Here is a 20,966-nt window from a genome sequence, read left to right on the forward strand (position 1 = left end):
GAGAACGTGGTGCTAAATGATGTGCAGACGACCTGATTATCAGGTCAGTAGGTAGATAAGTCAGTCAAACTTTATTAACAAACCAGCGTTCTGACAACTATCCCAGCATGCACCGCGCGCTTCTTCTTCTACGGGCRAAAATGAARTCGGCGGCTGCTTACCGTAGTTGCTAGACCTGTTGTGGCTCAATATTGGTCCATATATAAGGCGCACCGGGTTATAAGGCGCACTGTCGGCTTTAGAGGAAATTGAAGGTTTTTAGGTGCCTTATAGTGCGGAAAATACGGTATATATATTCACAATGCTGCCAGGAAAATGTAATCTTCTCATAACTGCCACTGGAGTTTTCCCGGTGCGCAAAATGATTATCTATCGTGATCTCCCTAGTCGTCTCAGGCACAAGATCAGCCTTACTAAAATGAATCATGTTATCTCAACATGATTAAGTTACATAAAAGTGAAGTTGTTGAATTTCTTATTTATCCAACATAATTTTACCACGTTTTCGTTTGAAGCATGAAGTTATTGTGTTAAAAGTACATGATATTCTTTTGTTATTAATGTAATAACCTCCTAAGTTCATTTTTTTGAGTGCAGGCTTAGCAGGTGTTCTAGGGGGAAAACTCTGCAATACATAACACTGTGTTGTTATTTGCCTTTAGTGGAAGCACCGTATGTCTGTTTTTGTACTTTGACACTCTACAGAGTTTAATATCTGAGGAAATAAAGTCAGTTTTCTTTTGGAGGGTCTGTCAGAGAGCGTCTCTGTGAGCCATCTGTCTGAGGAAGCGCTTATCTGTTGGAGATTTTATCTCACTGGGACAAGTTGTCAGCCTCCGACGGGAAGATCTGCTGTTCGATCCGTAGCTCCTCTGCTCTGCAGTCTGTTTGGCCAAGATGCTGAAACAAACACCGATCGTTACCGAGGCTGTAAAGACACACGCAGGAAGTGCATTTCTACAGCCACTGGTAAAAAAAAATCTGAATCAGTACTCAGAGGATAGGGATAAAATATGACAGAGAAATAATTATGAATATCGTTTATTATAGCAGCTCTCGGTACCAATGCAGATTTCTGCCTGTTACTGATCCATCTGGTGCGTCAAGTACCAGCCTCGTCTCGCCAGTCCATGAAACCTTTGACGGATCTGTGTTCAGATATTTCTTGGTGCGGTTTCAAAGGTTCAGTTTATGTGTCCGGTTCAGTGCTGGTCAGGTTTCTGTCATCCTCACTTTGTCTCTGAACAGGCTTCACTGTTGGCTTCACTTTTAATTCTGCTCACGTGTATGGTTGATAATTTCTCCCTTTTTCTGTGACCCTATTGAGTATATGCAAAACGGAAATGACCCAAAACTTGTGGTCATTTTTTGGTCCATTTTCCCTGAGGAAGAGGAGCCTAACAATCAGACATGCCTTACTGTAATGCTGGGGGTCTTTTTTTGTCTTTCCAGAGAGGAAAACTAAAATATAATTCCCCTAAAGTATTGATTCTGTATTTATTTTTTTTGACAAAACTCCTTGTTTTGTGAGGCACATCCAGACTAGATGTTCTATTCATTTTATCTCCAAGTAATATAAAAATACATGTTCTGTCTGCAGGCTTCAGTATCGGCGCTCCACACAAACCCAAGGCCCCCTCTGTAATCCTGGACTCAGGGAGGGAGGCTGGATGAAATTAAACAGATATGCTCATCTAAACTATTTATAATCCTAATATGTTATCTAGAGCCCGGGGATTTTGGACGTACGTGCATCACAGAAACCCAGGTGTACTCGCTCGTAAGTCGGGGGATTAGCAGAAAGGTTATTGTAATTTTTTAAATAACACAAAAGCAGATTTCAATATTAAAAGGCTGAAGGACCATCTGGGAGGAGGAAGGATTCCACATACCAATTATTATTATTGTTTTTCATCTGCACAGTACACAGGATCAGTTTAATGAAAATACTTTTTTTTTTTTTTAATCTGATCATGTACTTGACTTGTAGTTGAGGACACACTGAGCAGATTTAACAGGCTGAGTAATATCAGAGTATTCACCGTGTAAAACGGCTTTAGAGCAGGAACCTGCACAAAAGCCTCAAAGGTTCAAACACCAGCATGGTGGTGGGACTGGGATCTATTTTTACAGCACAGTCCAGTTACATGCTGGGAGAGCTGAAGGCCTGACTGGTGCTTTTTGAACTGGAATGGTAAAAGTCAAGAAAATGCAGAAACACAACATGGACACTGAGCTGCATAAGTTCCAACTTAAATGTGTCCCAACAAGAGCTACTTCACCTGGGCGTTTTTATATGTTTGGTCCAGCTGAAGAAAGCCTGTTTGTATTGGTTCATTTTCACTCAGTGGTTCCCTGAGGTGGGTGGAGAACCCAAAACAAGACACATTTTCAACACATTTTTACTTGAGTAAAAGTATTTGATGTATTTTTTGTTTAGAAAAGACGACTCAAGTACAGAGAAATTGATCATATCTGATTTAATATGTTAAAATGACAAAAATATTTTCAGTTTTGGTATTTTAAAGGGGGTGTGTTGTGCAAAATCAACATTTTTTAGCTTTGCATGATGTCATAAAGTTATAATATGATGTAAAGTTTCAGAAAGAGCAAGAGTTTTTAAAGAAACAAACCCAATTTCAAGTCGTTAAATTACAAAGTCAAATTTCTTTTACTTTATGCTGTAAAATGGAAAACACATAATACTGCCCCTTTAAACCACATTTTTAGAAATGTAACCTTTTTTTTTTCCAAATCAAAACAGTTTTATTTCAAATCTGGTTCATTTTCCCTCAAAAATGACTGATAGACAAGATAGAGCCACTTCAGTAAAACTCATGAACAGAGAAGATGTCAAACCTTAAACATTAATTTGTTAGACGCTGCAGAAAGCAAACAGGATTAATTTGTTTAAAAACATGGAGGAAAACCGTATTTCATAGATGCAGCTGAAATAAGAGAGCATGGCCTGCAGAGCAGAATAAAGTGCTGACAGAGCCTCACGGTGAGCTTCTCTGCTGTGCTCATATTTGTCAGAGTCCCTCTGCAGGCTCGTGTGACACCAGCCACCTCGTTTTTGAACCGCGCTTGCAGCTTTCCCTGACAGGTACGCCAGCCAGCATCAGCGTATCCCGCCGCAGCAGCCGCGGCTCACGGCGCGCAGGTTCATCCGACCTGACGGCTGTTTTCTGTTTGTTGCCCGAGGGATTACGGGCCCAATGAGACAAAGGCACAAACATAATGTTCTGTGTTGGAGCCGCTCCTGTCTGCAGAAAAAGATCCATTCTGCCCCATCTGTTTTTGCTGTGGTGTTTTTGTGTGGATCTGAATCAGGCTGATGGAATATCTTCTGCTTTTAGTCTGTGGCTGGACTGCCTGCATGTGGATGTAGTTTGACCCAAGTCATGTTTTTAGTATCATCTCTATTTAAGCAGAAAATATAACTTATATCCTCTAGTTTTCTATGAATTTATGTTCTTTTGTGAAACTGCAAATGATATTTAACCTGTGGCGTTTCATGAGTGAAGGTTTTTATCACCAGAAGACGACATGCAAGAGTTTGGAGCCGTTTCATCCATGAGTCTGTTCGTTTGTCCAGATGTTTGTCAATCCTTTCACTCATCAATTTGACTAAACAGGTGAGATTTCAGCCTTGATTAAAGGGACTCAGTGTTTCGGCTGTTTTGCAGTTTTCTGGAAGTTTGTTCCAGATTAGAGGAGCATAAAAACTGATACGACAGCAGATATTTAATGTGTTGTGTTGCTAAGCCGTTCAGTGATTTATGAACTAAACAGCATCTTAAAGTCTAGTCTCTGAGTTACAGGGAGCCGGTGGAGAACTGGGGTGATGTTCTCCATCTTCCTGGTTTTAGTAAGAATGACAGAGGAGCGTTCTGGATCAGTTAAATTTTTTCTATTTATTTAAATATTTGGACCTGTGAAAACACTGTTGCAGTAACCAATGCAGCTAAAGATAGACGCACGGATGAGTTTCTGTAGATCTTGCTGGGACATTAGTCCTATAATCCTGGAGATGTTCTTCAGATGATAGAAGACCAACTTTGTAACCGTCTTTATGTGACTCTGCAGGTTCATGTCTGAGTTCACCACTACACCCAGATTTTGGGCCTGATCTCGTTTCCAGCTGTAATAACTGAAGCTTTGTGATGACTCTTGTTTCTCTGTCCATCCATTTGTCTACCTGTTGGTCTATTTAATCAACCATTCGTTCTTTCAGCCATTAATGTATCTTCAGTGCAAAAATAATTCCTTTATATCGATACTAATATCGATCTATACTAGTTCCATTGGCAAATTATTTCACTTCTAGACATTTTTCCCATGAGTGAAATAATCTGCCAATGGAACAAGTAATTTTTCATCAATATTAAGGAATTATTGACTCAAAACAAACTCCTATATCTTGCAGAAAAGTTACTCTGCAGAAATATCTTTTTGTGTTGATAGCTTACAAACGAGCTAAAAGAGGACATTTGGATCTGGATACATATGGGATTCTGACAGTAAAATGTATAGGAAGCCAGGAATAAACATGACACCCTGTTGTTTTGCTCAAGGACACGGAGTCGGGACTCATTTCCTGCCGAGCCAATCAGGCAGGTGACCTTCTGCTTTCAGGACGTCCTCTTTAACATTTGGGCCAAAGCTGCCTCCTCTGGACACGCGCCGCTCTTCTGGACCGATCGTTGGAGCGCAGCGGCACAGACTGCTGGTATTTACAGTCGATGAGCGCGCTCAGCAGGGGGCGCTACGTTGATGTCATGCTTTAGCAGGAGTAAATTCAGAGGCGTTGCACATTAGAGGGGGGAGGTGGTGTTCAAGGATTGCTAAAAGAGAGGAGAGTTGTTGGTGCAGGAAGTCAGTGCCTCTAAGGATCTGCATATCAGAACATTTTTCCTCTGGAGGTGAAATAATTAACGTTTTTTAAAGAACACTTGTTTTTTAAAAGAATATATTTAGATAAATCTGGTCTGTAACCAGTTATCATATCATCCTGTCATTTTGGTAAAAAGTTTAATTCATACGTCATGTGTTGGTTGGACTGCAGGACGGTGCAGTCGGCAGCAGTAACTATGGTTGCAAATTCCTTTATTGGATTGAAATGGATTTGGATTTAAAAAGAAAAACTAGTGTAAACGTAAAGGTTTGCATTTATCGTATCGTTTATCATGTATTGTGATAAACTCATAAGATTCTGATTCATCATTGTCACAACAAATGATGTTTAAAAACTCCTAAAACTGTCATTATTGTGATTAATATTTTATTTTTCTCCACTAAATTGGAAGATATGATTGAATGCAGCTACTGTTTTCATTTACAGGCCAGACCTGGTGGCCTAAAGAAGCCTGTTAGAAATGGGAATGTTTTTCAGGAGCAGTGTTTGTGTTTGTGGTTTCGATTGCTGTGTTCATGAACTTAAAGGAAGAAAAGAAGTAATAAATGATTCTTATCGTTATCCCAATATTAACACAAGATATCATGCGAGTCCATATTGCCCACCCACATGCAAATGTATCGTTTGTATGAGCACAAATTAATCATGACATTAATTTACATAATGCTTTTTAATGGCGATTTATTCTGATCACTTTTGTCCATCTAATCGTGTCGACTGTTGCCTGGCAGCAAGAAGGTTCCTGGTTCAAATCCTGACCTAAATACAGGCCGAAGGCGGCAATGCAACCAAAAATACGAAAATAAACTCACTTTGAGCAACAAAAACCAACTTTAAATGTCAGGCGTTGGTTGGGTTGAGAGAGTTTCACTTTCAGGACTTTCGGAGACAGATTTCAGATGAAGTCAAACATCAGAGTGAGAGAGCCGGATCTTTTATGTCGCTGGGAAAATGGAATAAATTATCACCCTAACAAATGTCCGCTGTCTTCATCTGTGGGTGTATGTGTTTATAAGAGTGTCTGTGTCCCTGTACGTCTGTCCAGAGCAGTTTGAGTTTTAGAAATTTGGCAAGAGGAAAGTTGTTCAGAGTGGATCCTCATGTCTGAGGCGGAAAACTTTTAAAAGGTTTTGATACAGAGACATTTAAATCCCTTCTGTTGCTTCATACCTATTGGTTTGGCTCTTTATTATGAAGTGATGCAATAAAACAGCTGGTTTTAAATTATCTGCGGTTTAAATATTATTTTCTAGGTTGTTCTGGTGCAAACGACTGAGGCGTTGGACAGAAAAAAATTTCTAATCTTCCTATTTGTGCTTTTTAAAACTACAAGTTGATTTAAAATATGCATTTTTTATTAAAATGTTAAAGAAGGAGGCAGATGATGCTTCGTGGTTAAACATGCCTTACTGTTCTGTGAAGGGATATTTTCAGGCTTACAAGTAAATGAAGTTCATTTATATGGCACATTTTATCAACAGGGTAATTCAAATAAATCATGAATTAACTAATTATTTGCTTAAATTTGATGAGCCACACCTAGACCTCATCAGTATCAAGGAATTAAACGGGCTGTTTATTCCATGTTCACACAAAATTCAACCCAAATCCAATTTTGTTAGTTTTTTTCCCACATATCCGACTTTTTGATGTCGGTCTAAATGACCTTAAAAATTGATTTTTGGCAATGTAGTGCTGGAAATTTTTCAAAACTTACATTAAAAATGTTTAAAATTGACTTGATTTTTACTGAGAAGTGCATAAACCCTGTATTTAGGTAAAAATATGCCTTGGTTCTATTTAATTTAACACTCTTTATAAAGCATCAATCAGTTTGTTGAGCAAATAAAACGACTGTATTTTTAGTTATTTTTATTTAAATTAAACTCCAGAATTGCAAGCAGTGACAGGATGACATTGAGTGCAACATTGGCTGTAATATAATCAACTTGCAGCTTTTTCTGGTTCTGGTTAATCCAAATATCTGCATTTTTTTCCCCCGACTACTCTATGTCGCTCTTCACAGACCAGCAGCGGCCCCGCCGCCTCGGCCCCGATGATGTAATTATTTCCCAGCGGCACCTGGGAGCCGCGGTCGCCATCCTGAGGCATCGCTCACAGCCAAGTATGCAGATGTTTCTAATTGCTTTCCATTACCAACAATAACAGCTGTTTATATCTATCAGCAAATAATTCACAAGAGTTCCAGACTGTTAGGATAACACATCCCACCTGGTCACCATCACCAGTTGTCAGCAGCAGAGAGCAGCTCCCTGCCAGGCCGCTCGTTCAAATCCCCCGACGAGCTCGGGCTTCCAGTCACCTTCAGCCATCTTGCTTTGCTCTGGTTCAGCTCTCATGTCAGGCTTTACTCTGCTGAGACATGCAGGGAATGTTTTACTCCAACATGGTGTGCTTTAGTATGTTTATGATTTAGAATTAAATAGAAATATCATTTTTTTATCATACAACGAGGGGAAAATCTGGTGTAAAGTGACAGGAATCAAAGCATGTGGAATTAAAAATGGAGGCAAAATTACAACATAAAATGCTGTGCAGTTTTTAAAAGTCCAATTAAAAGTAATATGTAGCATGTTTCAAAAGAAAAGCTTGCATATGTATTTAAATATTACAAATAACATGTTTACAATAAAGTTTCATTTGTATAACATTTCAGCAACAAGGCACTTGTTTTACATCATGAAAACGCAAAAATCAACTATTGAAACATTACATTTTTCCAAGTTGTGTCATCACATATTAAAATGTTGGTTAGAGTTTCATTTATTAAGGTTCAAGAGCAACTCTGAACACAATCTTGGTTTATAGGAACTCTGTGTTTCGGCTGTTTTACAATTTTCCTGAAGTTTGTTCCAGATTTGTGGTGCAAATACCAACAGGGATGTAAACACTTATAGTTTGTTTTCTAAGAGCTGCTGGGAGGATCGACCATAACTCTACTTTATGCACCAAGGATGCAGCAATCTCTTCATGAATTATTTTGCAATTTGGTAAAAGTTGCAAGAAGTGCCGACACTTAAGCTGCATTCCAGTTGTACTCTGAACTGGGAAATCCCAACTTTCTGGTGGGAAAAATCAACCAATGTCGAATTTCCCACTGGGAAAACTGGGAGCAACTGCAACTATCCCCAGTAACAACTTTTAAGGCAGACTTTGCATTTCAGTATAGCCTCTCCTCATATCACCAGTAGTAAAATGTGGTGAAAACATGTTTATTTTTACAAGACACACATGCAAAAGTGCATCTAAAATCAATTTTACATGTAGTGCCTGTAACTCTAAACTCCAAAAATTAAAATTGGTGTTTGTTTATGTAAATTGAGCTTAAAATATTTGTAAGAGCTATTGGAGATGATGTTTAACATAAACACGGTTACCTGGGGTCTCCCAGGTAACTGGTGCCGCTGGGATTAACTTTCTTTTTCGTAGCATCAGTCAATATTTTGAGCATCAAAAAACAAGAAATCTGTGAGGCAAACCAACATGCTGACTGGCCTGTCCTTAAATCAGGTGTGCCTGTCGTCGTCATTCCCCTCCGTCCGGCGTTGTGCGTGCTCCCGTCTGACACGCTGGCTGTTGGGAATGAGCCATCTGACTGGGAGTGGCTGCCAACAAGAGCAGAATGTCATTAAGAGTGGAGGCTGCTGCGGGCCTGCCACCATCACAGGGAATTCATCGCCACAAGTGATGATGATAATGGACTTTGCTGCAAATGACTTTGGATGAGCAGCGTTTTTGGCAGGAGCCGCACCGGCTGAGTGGATTTTGGTTTTTTTTTTTTTTTAACCTCCGAAGGAACGATTTTGGAGTTGCAGCTGGGATTCCTCACAGGAAAGGCGGAGATTGTGTAAATCCCTTTATTCAGATTTTGATTGCTGGGTTTGTGTCATTAGTGATGACTAACAAAAAACCACAGAAATGCAAAATTAATTGATTGTGAACTATTTCCTTGACCTTAACCACACGATTCATTATCTCAAACCGTTTCCGTTTGGCCTAATGACATTTCCACAAATCACAGAAACTGAATATAATGTATTTATTTATTTATTTGTTGCAGCATTTTATTAAACCCCACTCCATAATTGGCTATTTCCACTAAATTTCTCCTCTTAGAGCCCAGGGAATCAAAAGTAATTGTACAACTTTAGCAGAGCAAAAACCCATGAAGTGGTAAATATACCCTCCTAGTTTCGCCTCCACAGGAGAACAGAGCGACGGGACTCTGACGACTCCATTATGATCTACAGGAAAACCTAACGAGGCCATCGCTCATTATAAAAAGTGACAAACAGCAGTAAGGTTAGTTTTTCTCTCTGAATATGAAACACCTCATTAGAGCTGCAGCAAAGCGATGCAACAATGCAGGTGGTTGTCATCAGAGGGGAACGTTTCATGTGCAAATTAAAGAGAAGGTAAAATAATTGACTCATAGGCTGTTGACCAAACAATTAGCACTTTCAGCCCTTTTTTTATTTTAATGAAAAGATTTCAGCTCACAGCAGAGAGGAGAGGGCGGCGGGTCTTTCCGGCGACTCGCCTGAAAGAGCCGCGCGTCTGTCTGCGATGCAGAACATCTTTCGGGGTTTGTTTGCGAGGCACGCAGCGAAGTGAGGAACTCTGGCTGCTAATGTGACAGTTGCACTCTGGCTTTCAGTTCAGTGGACATGTTGTTTCGGAGAGAAAGCAGGAGGATGGTACCCAACTTATCTGATTACCGATGATGTACATCACACATCCCCTACCGACTTCCTTCTTTTTTTTTCTTTTTTTTTTTGCAGCGAAGCAGCCAGGCGAGAATGAAAGGATTCTGGATTTCTGTAAACAAGGCATGACTGACGTGGCGGCAGACGATTTGTGAGGCTCAGCTGAAGATCGGCGTCACGCGCGCATCTCTGAACTAAAAGAGATCAGAGTAAAAGCAAAACACCACTCTGGATTAAATTGGTGGTCCTGTGGACCAACATGCAGCTATGTGTCTGTTTATGGTTGGTTTTTCACCTGACTCTGATTACAGTGTTGGATTATTTTATTCTAGACTGCATAAGGGGGAACTTATTGGAAAGGAGGTCATTGGACTCTCATAAAGATGTCAACCGTTCATAGAAGTAGAATCAGCATTTTTCCTTCCTTCCAGCTGGAACCAACTGAAACGTCAGGAGAAAAATAAAGGTTCTTGACTCTTTCAGTCGGGGGGAAAATGGTGCTGAAGGCGAAACCAGCTAAATGCGTCAGTGATGTGATTTATCCCTCTGGATTTAGTGACACTACTGCAATAATTAATGTGACTAAAGAGAAACGCCTGCATGAATTTATCAAGATTTTGCTGGAAAATGAGTCCTTTAATCCTGGAAATGCTCTCCAGCTGATCGAAGGCCGACTTTGTAACTGTCTTTATGTGACTCTGAAGGTTCAGGTCTGTCACTTCAAACAGATTTGGGCCTGATCTTAAGTTTGACTCTTGATCATTCCTCTTTGGGGCTAAAGTTAATAACTTCAGTTTTGTTTCTGTTTAGCTACAGAAAGCTATGGCACAGCCATGCATTGAGGTGCATGTCGCTTAAATGCATATAGCACATTCAAGTTCAAAGTGTTTTACATAAAAACAAAAATACAAAGTCATAGAACATACAGTCAACAACTGAAGCATTACATTTTGTCACATGAAAATGTCAGTCAGTGTTTCATTTATGTTTCAAAAGGGTTGTTAGTCTGGGTTTAAAGGAACTCAGTTTCACAGTTTGTTCTAGATTTGTGGTGCATAGAAGCTGAATGCTGCTTCTCCATGTTTGGCTCTGGTTCTGGGGGTGCAGAGCAGAACCAGCAGAACTAATCTTATTTATTTTCTGAGGAGGGAGGACGTAGATATTAAATATAAGGGGCTCCATGATTGAACCTTGGTTTACTGCTTGCAGTCATTTCTTTAACTTTCCTCGCATGTTTCTCATGGTTCAGCACTTCCTGAGGGGCTGCATCCAGCCTTGGACTCATTTGCATTGCATATGTTTCAGAAAACAACCCCACATTCTGTAAACAACCCCATCGCCCTCCCTATAAGCAACAAGACAGTGCCTGCTGTGGATGAGGAACATTAACATGCATAGCTTTGCAAAAAGCTCCAAAATGACCTACATGACAAGGTTCAGTATACACTCCAACTGTGTGCAGCACTTGTGGCACTTAGCTGACCGTGTTGCCTTAATTAGTGTCTTCTTGCGGCTGGCGGCTTTTTTCTGGAGAGGCTGTTGAACTTACCCGTACACTTGTACAGGGGAGTCGCAGCGGGTCGCTCGGGTTGCCGTGAATGCCTGGTCCTCGACGACGTGGGCGGCGCAAAATGGCCGCCATTAGCCTGTACAGGATGGCTGCTGATGGCCCCATTAGCTGCACTTTAAACTCTTGCGGTGTGTCCCAGCTCTCTGACAATGACACTTCACTTGTAGCAGGTAATCCCACAGGCCCTCCACTGACAGGAGGTATCAATTAACAGATTTGTTTGCTTTCCTCTCCTCTGACCTCATTTGCATAGCCGCCTGCTAGCGCAGCGCTCTGGTTCAGCAGCAGTTTTGACTCACTGTTTCGTTTTTTTTCCAAGCGTCAGACGGCATAAAAAAATAAAAAATGCCACACATATTCCAACTGTTTGACTAATCCTGAAGTATAAAAGAGAAGTGCTTTGGAGCTCAGAAAGTTACAAGATGTTAGCAAGTACTGCAGGGCAGAGCGCTGTTGACTCATTCCTGTTCAGTCCCTGTCCAAAGGGAGCTCAACATTTCCGATGCTAAAGGACAGCTGTTGCTGGCAGGCCTCTTCCTCACTGTTTTAGGCGGTAATCTGTCAGGGCGCTATCATAGCCAGCACGCTCTGCCCCTCAGGTGGAGGCAGAGACATTGGACTCGGGGCTCTGTGCATAGCAATGAGGCCGGACAGATGTAAAAATCCCCAGTGAGTTTGCAGCCTTGTTGCTCTGAGTGTTTGCCTGGATCCTCCACATCAACCTTTTGGAGCATGTCTATTCCCATGATGCACTGCTGTTTCAGGGGAACGTTTATGCTGTTTGAGAGGAGGCCTTCAGCGTGATCCAGATGTGCCGTGGCGTCGCTCGTTAGCATTTTCAGAAATGGCTCATTAAATCCGAGTCGAACTAAAACACAAGACGAAACATAACAGAATCATTTTGGTTTTCATTTTAATGTGCTTAATGTCTGTTTTCAAATTCATTAAGTTAATACAGTTATATAGTAGATGCTACAGACAATGACATTGAAAGACACCCATATTAGTGAGTCTATCTAATGTAAAACAAAAAGCCAAAACAATACATTTCTGATGAAATTCATGTAAATTTATTATGAAACCCTATGTTTTACTAAATTCTGACTTCTCATCATTTTTTTTTTTGCTTTCATGTCTGAAGTGAAAGATCTGTAAAGATCTGAACTTAACTCATAATTTTCACCTAAAATGACAGTAGCTTAAAATAATCAGAAATGTAACTCTTCCAAAGAAAAATGTATGCGATGAAAGGAGAAAATCTGAAGGAATTGCGTATCAAAGCAGAAGCTTGGACACCTGACTGACCGGCACACACCGGAGGGATTTAAAAGTACCTTTTTGTGAGCCTAATCTTCTCATAACTCATCTGTAATTAGTAAATAGCTGCTTGTGGCAGAAATTCAGATGTAAATTTTGAGCCAGATTTTTAGCTGAATGGTGATGATGCTCATTGCTGCAGGATAACAAAACCTGCATGGAGGTTTGTGGGTGTTTATTATTAGCTTTAATTTAAAAATATATTTGTAGTTTACCAACTTGTTTCCTTTTGTTGTAAACTTGCTAAAATGTTGTAAACTTTGAAGAATGTGAATATAAATTAAATGATCAGTATTTGCCATGTACCTGAGCAGCACCCGTCTGCTCCCACCGTCAAGACAAACCCCATAAATCCATCTGAAGAAGAAAAGCAATACTGCCTTCCACTCTAACACTACATAATCTGACATTTTGTCCTTGAAATTGGCTTAAAGTAGGAAGAAACAGAGATTGACACAAAGACATATAAAGTGATCTTAGGTAAGATTTCAGCTTCTTCAGGTTTTCTGTCAGATTTGTTAGTTTTCTTTCTCAACCTGTTTGCCAACTACTTAATTTGTGTCAAAATGTTTGTCCAGGGTAAAAATATGCAAAACATTTAGACTTTCTGTAAGCTGTATGTGAAACACTTTGAAAAGTTTTATTGACACTTGAGTTTCTAAGCCTTTTTAGCAAAAACACCATCAATAAAACAATCAACACACGTTAGATTGTGAAATTAAATTTTTACTTACTTCTATAACCAATTATTCCTAATGCTGCTAATTTGCATGATACTAATTTGTTTTCTGATCATATGAAGAATCTAATTTAATAATATAAGCAAAAACCCTTTTTATAAATATGTTAATAAATTCAGTCAGTTCCAAGTTACTGTTTTTGTTAGTTTTATTCTTTTAAATGAATATTTTTTCTGTTCATTTTTGCTTTTTTATTAATATTTATTTATTCCTGTGACAGTTGACAAAGCATAAAAAATTAGCTTCACATTTGAGTTAATTGTCTGACCTTTCCTATGCAAATACGCAATTTGAAATCGCACTATGGAAATCCTAGATTAAATTCCCACCTATCCTGAAGTCATAATTGTAGACGTGATTATTTTGGCCATTTAAAAAAAAAAACACACAGCAGTCTGAGATGATTAGCATGAGCTCTGCTGTTGCACTCGTTTTGCAAAGACTCATGTATACTTACAGACAATCTAAAGATAATTACCTGCTCCGCTCGCATACTGTTTTCATGATTAGGCGCCAAAGTTCACTGGCCGATAATGATCACCCCGCATCATTTCCTGGATGTACAATTTGTGCTTAGTTTGGATCTGGCCTCGTAGATTCAAACATGTCAATCACGATGAATGAGGACGGACACAGAAACTGAATGTAAACACTGCGAGAGGGGAGTTTTTTTGACTCCATATATGAGGGTGAGCTGCAAATTAGTCAGAAAACGAAGCTGTAAATATGGACTCCATCTCGCCGCTTAATTTAGTTAAATATGCTAAGGTCTTCTCAATTATTACTGCAGCAATTTCCATCACTGTTGCTGATTTAATTGTTGCATCCTGCAAATCTCTAAATTGCACAACTTTTCTTCCTTCCACACAAGCCTGCAACTATGCTGATGTCTGTAATTAAGATCTATCTGCTTCTCTAATCAAACTAAATCTCTTGGACGACAAACAGAAGGCCTGTAGCTGCTCTTTCTTTTTCTTTGTTTTTTTTTTTTGTTTGTGTTTTTGTTTAACTGAAGTCTATTTGGATTTTTATAGCAAGTCTTTGTTAAAAAGAGGAGAGTGGAGATGTATTAGATTTGTATTAGATTTTCTGTTGATTAGAAAGATCAACAGAAACTCATCCATGTTTTTATCTTTAGTCGCATTGATTAATGCAACGGTGTCTTCACAGATCTGCCTAAAAAGAGAACAGACTTTAGATACTGTTGTTAGGACGCTGAGTTGGTAGAGAAAGTCCACCATGTGCAGGAGGTATAGTCCTTTGCACGGCTGTCCTTGGTTCAGTTTCTGATCTTCAGACTTTATTTCAATTGGTGTAGACTTCAATCATAACTTGAACTTTCAAAAAATGACTTATGAACTTCTCTGGTTTACTGTAACTGAATGCAAAATGAACCTGTTGTGTAGAATTTTAAAAATATTCACACATTTCTTTGCATATAAAATCATTCAAACCCAGTTTAGGAGCCATTAGAACCTCACAATATGAATCATAAACAACGAAGGTGTCACTCTGCTAATGCTAATAAGTGAAGTGACAGATGTTATAAATTCCCTTATTTTCTGTTGTACTAAATTCCTTAGAATATGCAATGGGTTTTGTATAAAAAACAAGTTAGTTGAGGTTTCATTTAAAAACTTAAAGGTGTATATTTTGCTTGCATATCTTGGCTGAATCCCCAGTGAACTCCTAGTTTTGGTGGTGTAAGTCGCACATAGCGTGTTTTCAAGCCTCTTATCAACACTTCAGCTTTAGCAGGCCTGCATTTCACACATTTCGGTTCTTGGCCTGTTCGGAGGCTCAGAAACACGGTCCTTTGGACATGGCCGCACCGCCAACAGATGGCGAGAGCATCTTCATGCTTAGCGGATGAAGACTGACAGCAGATAGCCGACTGCTTCCCCTTTGGATGGAAGCTTCCCCTCCAACGAGGGCTCTCCAGGATGGTGAAAGGAAATGTATGTTTCCCCAGAGGCGTAATTAAGGTCCGTTTTTAAACTTATGTAACCAGCTTTCATCAGTAAGGAAAGACAGATGGAGACCTGTGGAGGCTTTGTGACGCCGTGTTCAACTTAGACAACCCCAAGTGCCTTTGATTCTTAAAAAAGGAGGATGGGGTCAAAGAAAAAATACATTTCCATAATTTATAGATTTAGATTTTCTTTATTTCGAGATGTTTTCCAATAAATCTTAAGTACAGCTAAAAGTCAAACATTTACAAAGGATCCATAATCTTTCATCTTAATCAAACTTTAATGTATTTAATTTTAATTTTAAATGTCCAATGCTGCATATTTCTGTATTGATCTGACACCAACTAAACACAGGGTCAGTATCACCAGTACCGATAACGATACTGATATCGATACTTTTTGAATAACAGCAGCACGATAAATAGAAAAAAATGGAAAAGGAAAACAAATACATGCATTATTTCCTACATAAAGTAAAAAATTATAATTTGAGAGCAAATAAAAACATCTTAAGTAGAATTTGAAGCTACGATACAAAAATAAAACAAATTTCAAGAGGGAATCTGAAACTAAATTGTTTATCTTACCACACTAGTATTAATACGATACTGATAACAATACTATCAATATTCTGATTACCATAAAAAGAAACATTTGTAAAACAATTTTTTTTAAACTGCTGATGGAAGCCATGTTGAAAAGACTAGAGAAAAATCAAGAAACAAGATGACCAAGCAGTTTTTACACAATACTTGAAGGATTTAACAATATGTAGCTGGTAGTAAAATAAAAAAATACTGTTTCTTTTGGTCAAACTCCACTAAAGTGATCACTCTAAATAAGAATATTTGAGGCTTTAGATCTGAGGGCTGAGGAAAATGTCATGTTTTCATCATGATCTGAATCATTCGTTCCTTTTTTAGGGTAAACGGCTCCAGTCCTGAGCTTCCCAATCCTGATTACATTTTATGTGAGGTAAGCAAGGAAAATACGAGCTCTTCCTTCATCGCAGCGACTAATGAGGCATCAGGATGAAGTAGTTTGTTGTCTCTCATAACCAGATGGATGTAGGCCCTGATTAAAACCAATTAACTCTCCCCCAGATCTAAATAACTTTTCTGTCATTAATGCACATATTTTACACCTCATTAGAGGCACGGTGATTGGAGGTAAAAAAAAAAAAAAAAGAATAGGAAGTGATTTGCATTTCAGATTCACAATATGCTTAGGATGGGGAAACAGGACATGCATGCAGTGAGGAGAGGGAAAGAAATGATGCAAAGTGGCTTAACGGACTGCAGGCCGCATCTGTGTGAGCTTCAGGAGGCGACACATGACTTCTTCCAATTAACTGCAGGGATTTTTTTGTTTTTTTTCTGTATTCAGCTCATCTCCAGCACCTCCCTTCCTCTGTGTGCTGAAATGTGCATCGTGGGGTGAAACAGGCAAGATGTTAACCAATTTTATTTTTAATCTTCCCTTTTGCCGCCGAGCGTGTCGATCGGGCATCGCGTCTTCTGAAATTTCCTCGCCTCTTTCATGGAAACATATTGGGGCAGAATTCGCCAGCTGTCGGCCTCCTCTCCCTTCTGCTGCCATTATCCTCAGGCCCCACCCCGCCTTATGGCCGGCCAGCCTGCCAGGAACAGGAGCGCCGCTCAAAATCAAAAGGTGGCTCTTCTCAATTCAGGCCATCATCATACGCTTAACCCCCCCAAACGCCCCGTACCCTTCACCCTTCCACCAACCATGCAGGCAGGACAACCGAGTCGCTCCAGAAACGCGCCCGTCCTGCGTTTGTTGCCATGAAAGCGTGTCGCACACACAAGGCTTTGGCTTTGGCTCTGTGGATTGTGATCGTGCCTCTCATGTGACCATATGCCAACCTCTTCATCCCCCTTTATCATCCCGCAACATGTCTGTCTCTGCAGAGGGACGCACACAAAAAACACCCTGCAGCTCGTAACTCCTCCCTCCTGCAACGGCAAAACTCTAGGTTATGAAAAGATCTGCTTGTTCTAGATCCTAGTTTTTTGTGTGAATTGATTATCAGTTTAAATATAACTGGGCCTTTATTGTCTTAACATTTATTGTGATATCGTGATCTTAAGATAAGGATTTTGATTTATCGTTGTCACAATCAATTCCAATTAATGATGATTAAAAACCTCCAAAGCTCCCCATATTGTCAGGATTTCTTTCCACTGTTTGTTCAATGAAATTATAGATAAATATTAATGCATTTGATTGATATAAATCACTTCTTAATTTGACTGGTGTCCCAAAGAAGCCCTGTATAAATGGGAATATTTCTCAAGAGCAATATTTGATTGCTGTGTCATGCAATCACAACCATACAGTTACCTAAAAAGAAGACTGATCACATTTATCATTATCACAATAAAATCACAAAATATCACAACAAAACTTTAAGTTCACACTGCCCACTCCAAAATTGACCTCCAGCGTATTTGTTGTTCATAGTTTTGAATGGAGTATGTAATGTCTCAATTCATAAAGCGTATCAGGACAGAAACCAAGCAAGAAGTCTTAAACATCTCTTAGGGTGTGTTCACACCGACGCTGTTCCGTCCGCTTTAATCCGACTCTAAGACCAGAAACCTCGGTCTCAGTTCAGTTGAAGTGAACTCTGATGTGGTTCGAATGCACATGTGAATGCAAGCAGACCAAAGACCGCTCCAAAAGCAGGAAGTGAACTATGTAGCGCAGGGCATTCTGGGTAAATACAACCTAAACAATCTGGAGAATGTAATGCTAGTGGGAGAAATGACTCACGTTCTTTTACCAAAAACAAAACAGAAACTCTACAGCCGCTAAAATCTGATGCCACATTTTGTGAAGAAAGTTGTGCTTAGTGTCTTCATCTTGGATTTTTGTTGTTCCTTTCCATGCAGGCAGGCAGGACAGGAACAGCACCACTACAGGTGAGGCGGTGAACAGTTTTTTAAATTAGTTTGGTTTAGTTTCACAGTGCAGTGTGAACTAAACCAGCTGAAAATGTAACACATGTTGCCATTTTGGTTCCCAATCGAATCAAGTCTGCCAGACTATCGGGTGTGAAAACAGACGCATAGCATCATTATGTCATATTAATATTTTTTTACCAATGGGCTCATTTTCTCTTTCCAAATCGTGCCTCCTGTAAAAGCTTCTGGATTGGGTTATATAAGGCTGAGTTACTTTCCTGCCCTCAGGCTCCATGTCATAAGCTGCTTTAAGACCTGGGAGACCCCAGAGGGTTTGGGGGCGGGGGGTCTCTGTTGTTCTAATGGCATCCAGTTTCCACTGAGATATCTGAGCATCACAGCAGAGCCTCAGATCCCCAAAGTCTAGTCAGAAAAATACCCAGAGTGTGCAGTTTATCTGAGGTGACCTGAGCTGGAGAGACCTCAGTAAACCTCAAGTCTCCATCCAGCAGCTACATTTCCAATAGGAGATGCAAACAATTAACTGATTTACAATTAATTGTCAATTGTTTATTAGATTAAAATGAGTTCCAGTTGAATGATAACGTGTTGTAGTGTGGCCCCCGTCCAGCAGAGGGCGCCACTGATCACCTTTAAGTGGAATCAGTTGATACAGAAACAAAAGTGCAGAAAAATGTAACGTGATGGGAAAAAAATATTGTGTCTTTAAGCACAGTTGATTTTGAGGTTTGTGGTGAGTTAATGAACTTTACGTAGCAACGCTTTAGTTTCTCTTAAAGAGCATCAACGTCTGTATCAACGTCTCTCTGTTCATGGGGAACTAAATGCTTCACATATTTTATTCCTTTAAACTTTTTCCATTCAGCAACGTAAAAGGTTCCTGTTTTGTTATATTTTATAAATATGTCTAAGGTTATTTATTCAGTCAGTATTAATACAGCTGACAAAATGTTAAAATTTAATTATGCTTTTTTAAATTCAGCATATCTTGAAAAATTTAGCCTTTCATGTTACAGAAAGATGGTTGGCCCTCTAAACGAGGAGACTAAAAGAAGTGTCACCTAAATGTAGCTTTATAGAGCCACCACTTAACCAACTAAATGACCACAGATGAGTTTGGGCTGCAGCCTGGGCTCGTTTGTCTCCTGAGGCCCGGTATCTGGTGCTGTTCTGGATCGTTCAAACGCGGCTGGCATTTCCTCATTAGCGGCTTTCGTTAGCCTCGTTTTGGTGCTGTCACAGCCAATTTCCGCAGCGTCTCCCCACCCAGACCTCCATCGTTCCAGACAGGGAGAAGGACAAGGGGGTAAGGGGATTATTTATCTGAATGTCTCCATAAACACTCTCGCCTCGTTTCAAGGGCTCAGGGCTCATTAGACGACCGAGGAGTTAGCAAACGGAGGCTCAGGTGGGTTTTGTGTAACTGGGAGCATGAAAAGATCTGCTTCTGGGTTTCAGACTACCAGAGTGTCTGTAGCTGCGTTTCCATCGCAAACGTGCACAAGTTTTTGTCAGTATTCTGATGATGTTGAAAAAACACAATTTCACAATTGCAGCGTTTCCATTAAATAAGTAAATTAAAATAAGTCAATAAAAATCAAGGTAACAGATGTAAACATTTACATGAACTATATTTATATTTCAGCTCTCATCCATCAGCCATCAGAGGAGACGACGGCGTTTTATTCCAACCAGTTATACTGGGGAGTGACTGCGTGTGTGTTGTTTTGGGAAAATTATAATCTGCGATTTTACAGAAGAGCAATGGATTCAACACATTCGAATAACAACTTTTTATGAACCGTGCGACAATGTGAGACTTCTGGTGGAGCCAGCTGCACATTGTTCAGAAAAAAACAAAAACAATCCATCACCCTCTAACCACTTCCTGTCATCTTCTTTGTCGTTTTCAACAGTAACATCTGAGTGTTAATAGTGTGACTGAAAAATGTGTTCAATATCTTTTTCGATATGACTGAAAAACTACCTCATGATGGCATAAAAACGTTTTATCAAAATACATTTAGCAGATTTATTTTCGTAATTTCAAATTTTGCAATTTTATGCTTACTAGAAACGCCGCTGGTGATTGGGCTGGGCGAAATGGATTTAAAGTTTTACCTCAGTAATTTGTGGTACTGTTGTAGTAATTCTAAAAGTGATAAGAACTATTTATTATTTTGTTTTTAGGTCTTTATGGCTTCGACTGGCCGTCACGTCAACTATAGCCCCACAAAAACAAATACCACTCTTGAAAAACATTTCCATTTGGACACCAATCAATCAATCAAATTTTATTTGTATAGCACATTTCAGCAGCAAGGCATTTCAAAGTGCTTTACATAATTAAAATAAAAACAGCATGTAATTGAATAAACAGTGAGAAAGAGACAGAGATTAAAAAAAAAAAGATAAAAACATTAAAACCCGCACCCCTTTTAGGACTTCAGTTAAATGTTGTTTAATTGGGACTCTAACCCTCAGGGACTTTAGTCAAAAACACTGTTTGACAAGGACTCCAACCTCTAGGTTTTTAGTTAAACGTCGTTTAACTGGGACGTTTTCCGGGGGGCTTTACATCATTAAAACGTAGAAAATAAATAAAAAGAAATTAAAAACGTTCTTCCTATCCGCACGAGGAGTTACCCTTAAGGGATCTCCTCAAAGTAAGGGGGCTCTAAGAGCCTTACCTTTTGCCTTTAGTTGAAACTGTCAACTGGAACTCTAACCCTTTAGCCTTTAGTTAAATCTCTGTTTAACAAGGACTCTAACC

General features: G+C 39.5%; 2 long non-coding RNA genes across 2 annotated transcripts; one reads left to right on the forward strand and one right to left on the reverse strand.

The window, feature by feature from the left end:
* Window positions 1-6,793: 6,793 nt before the first annotated feature.
* On the reverse strand, window positions 6,794-11,918 carry LOC108166575 (uncharacterized). The gene is made up of 3 exons (XR_001776917.1): window positions 11,195-11,918; window positions 8,423-8,544; window positions 6,794-7,291 (listed from the first exon to the last, which is right to left on the reverse strand). It is a non-coding gene; the product is annotated as an uncharacterized LOC108166575 (long non-coding RNA).
* On the forward strand, window positions 6,961-9,909 carry LOC103469812 (uncharacterized). The gene is made up of 2 exons (XR_534403.2): window positions 6,961-7,043; window positions 9,721-9,909. It is a non-coding gene; the product is annotated as an uncharacterized LOC103469812 (long non-coding RNA).
* Window positions 11,919-20,966: the final 9,048 nt, after the last annotated feature.

This window comes from Poecilia reticulata, linkage group LG9 (assembly GCF_000633615.1).
Source record: "Poecilia reticulata strain Guanapo linkage group LG9, Guppy_female_1.0+MT, whole genome shotgun sequence".
NCBI lineage: Eukaryota > Metazoa > Chordata > Actinopteri > Cyprinodontiformes > Poeciliidae > Poecilia > Poecilia reticulata.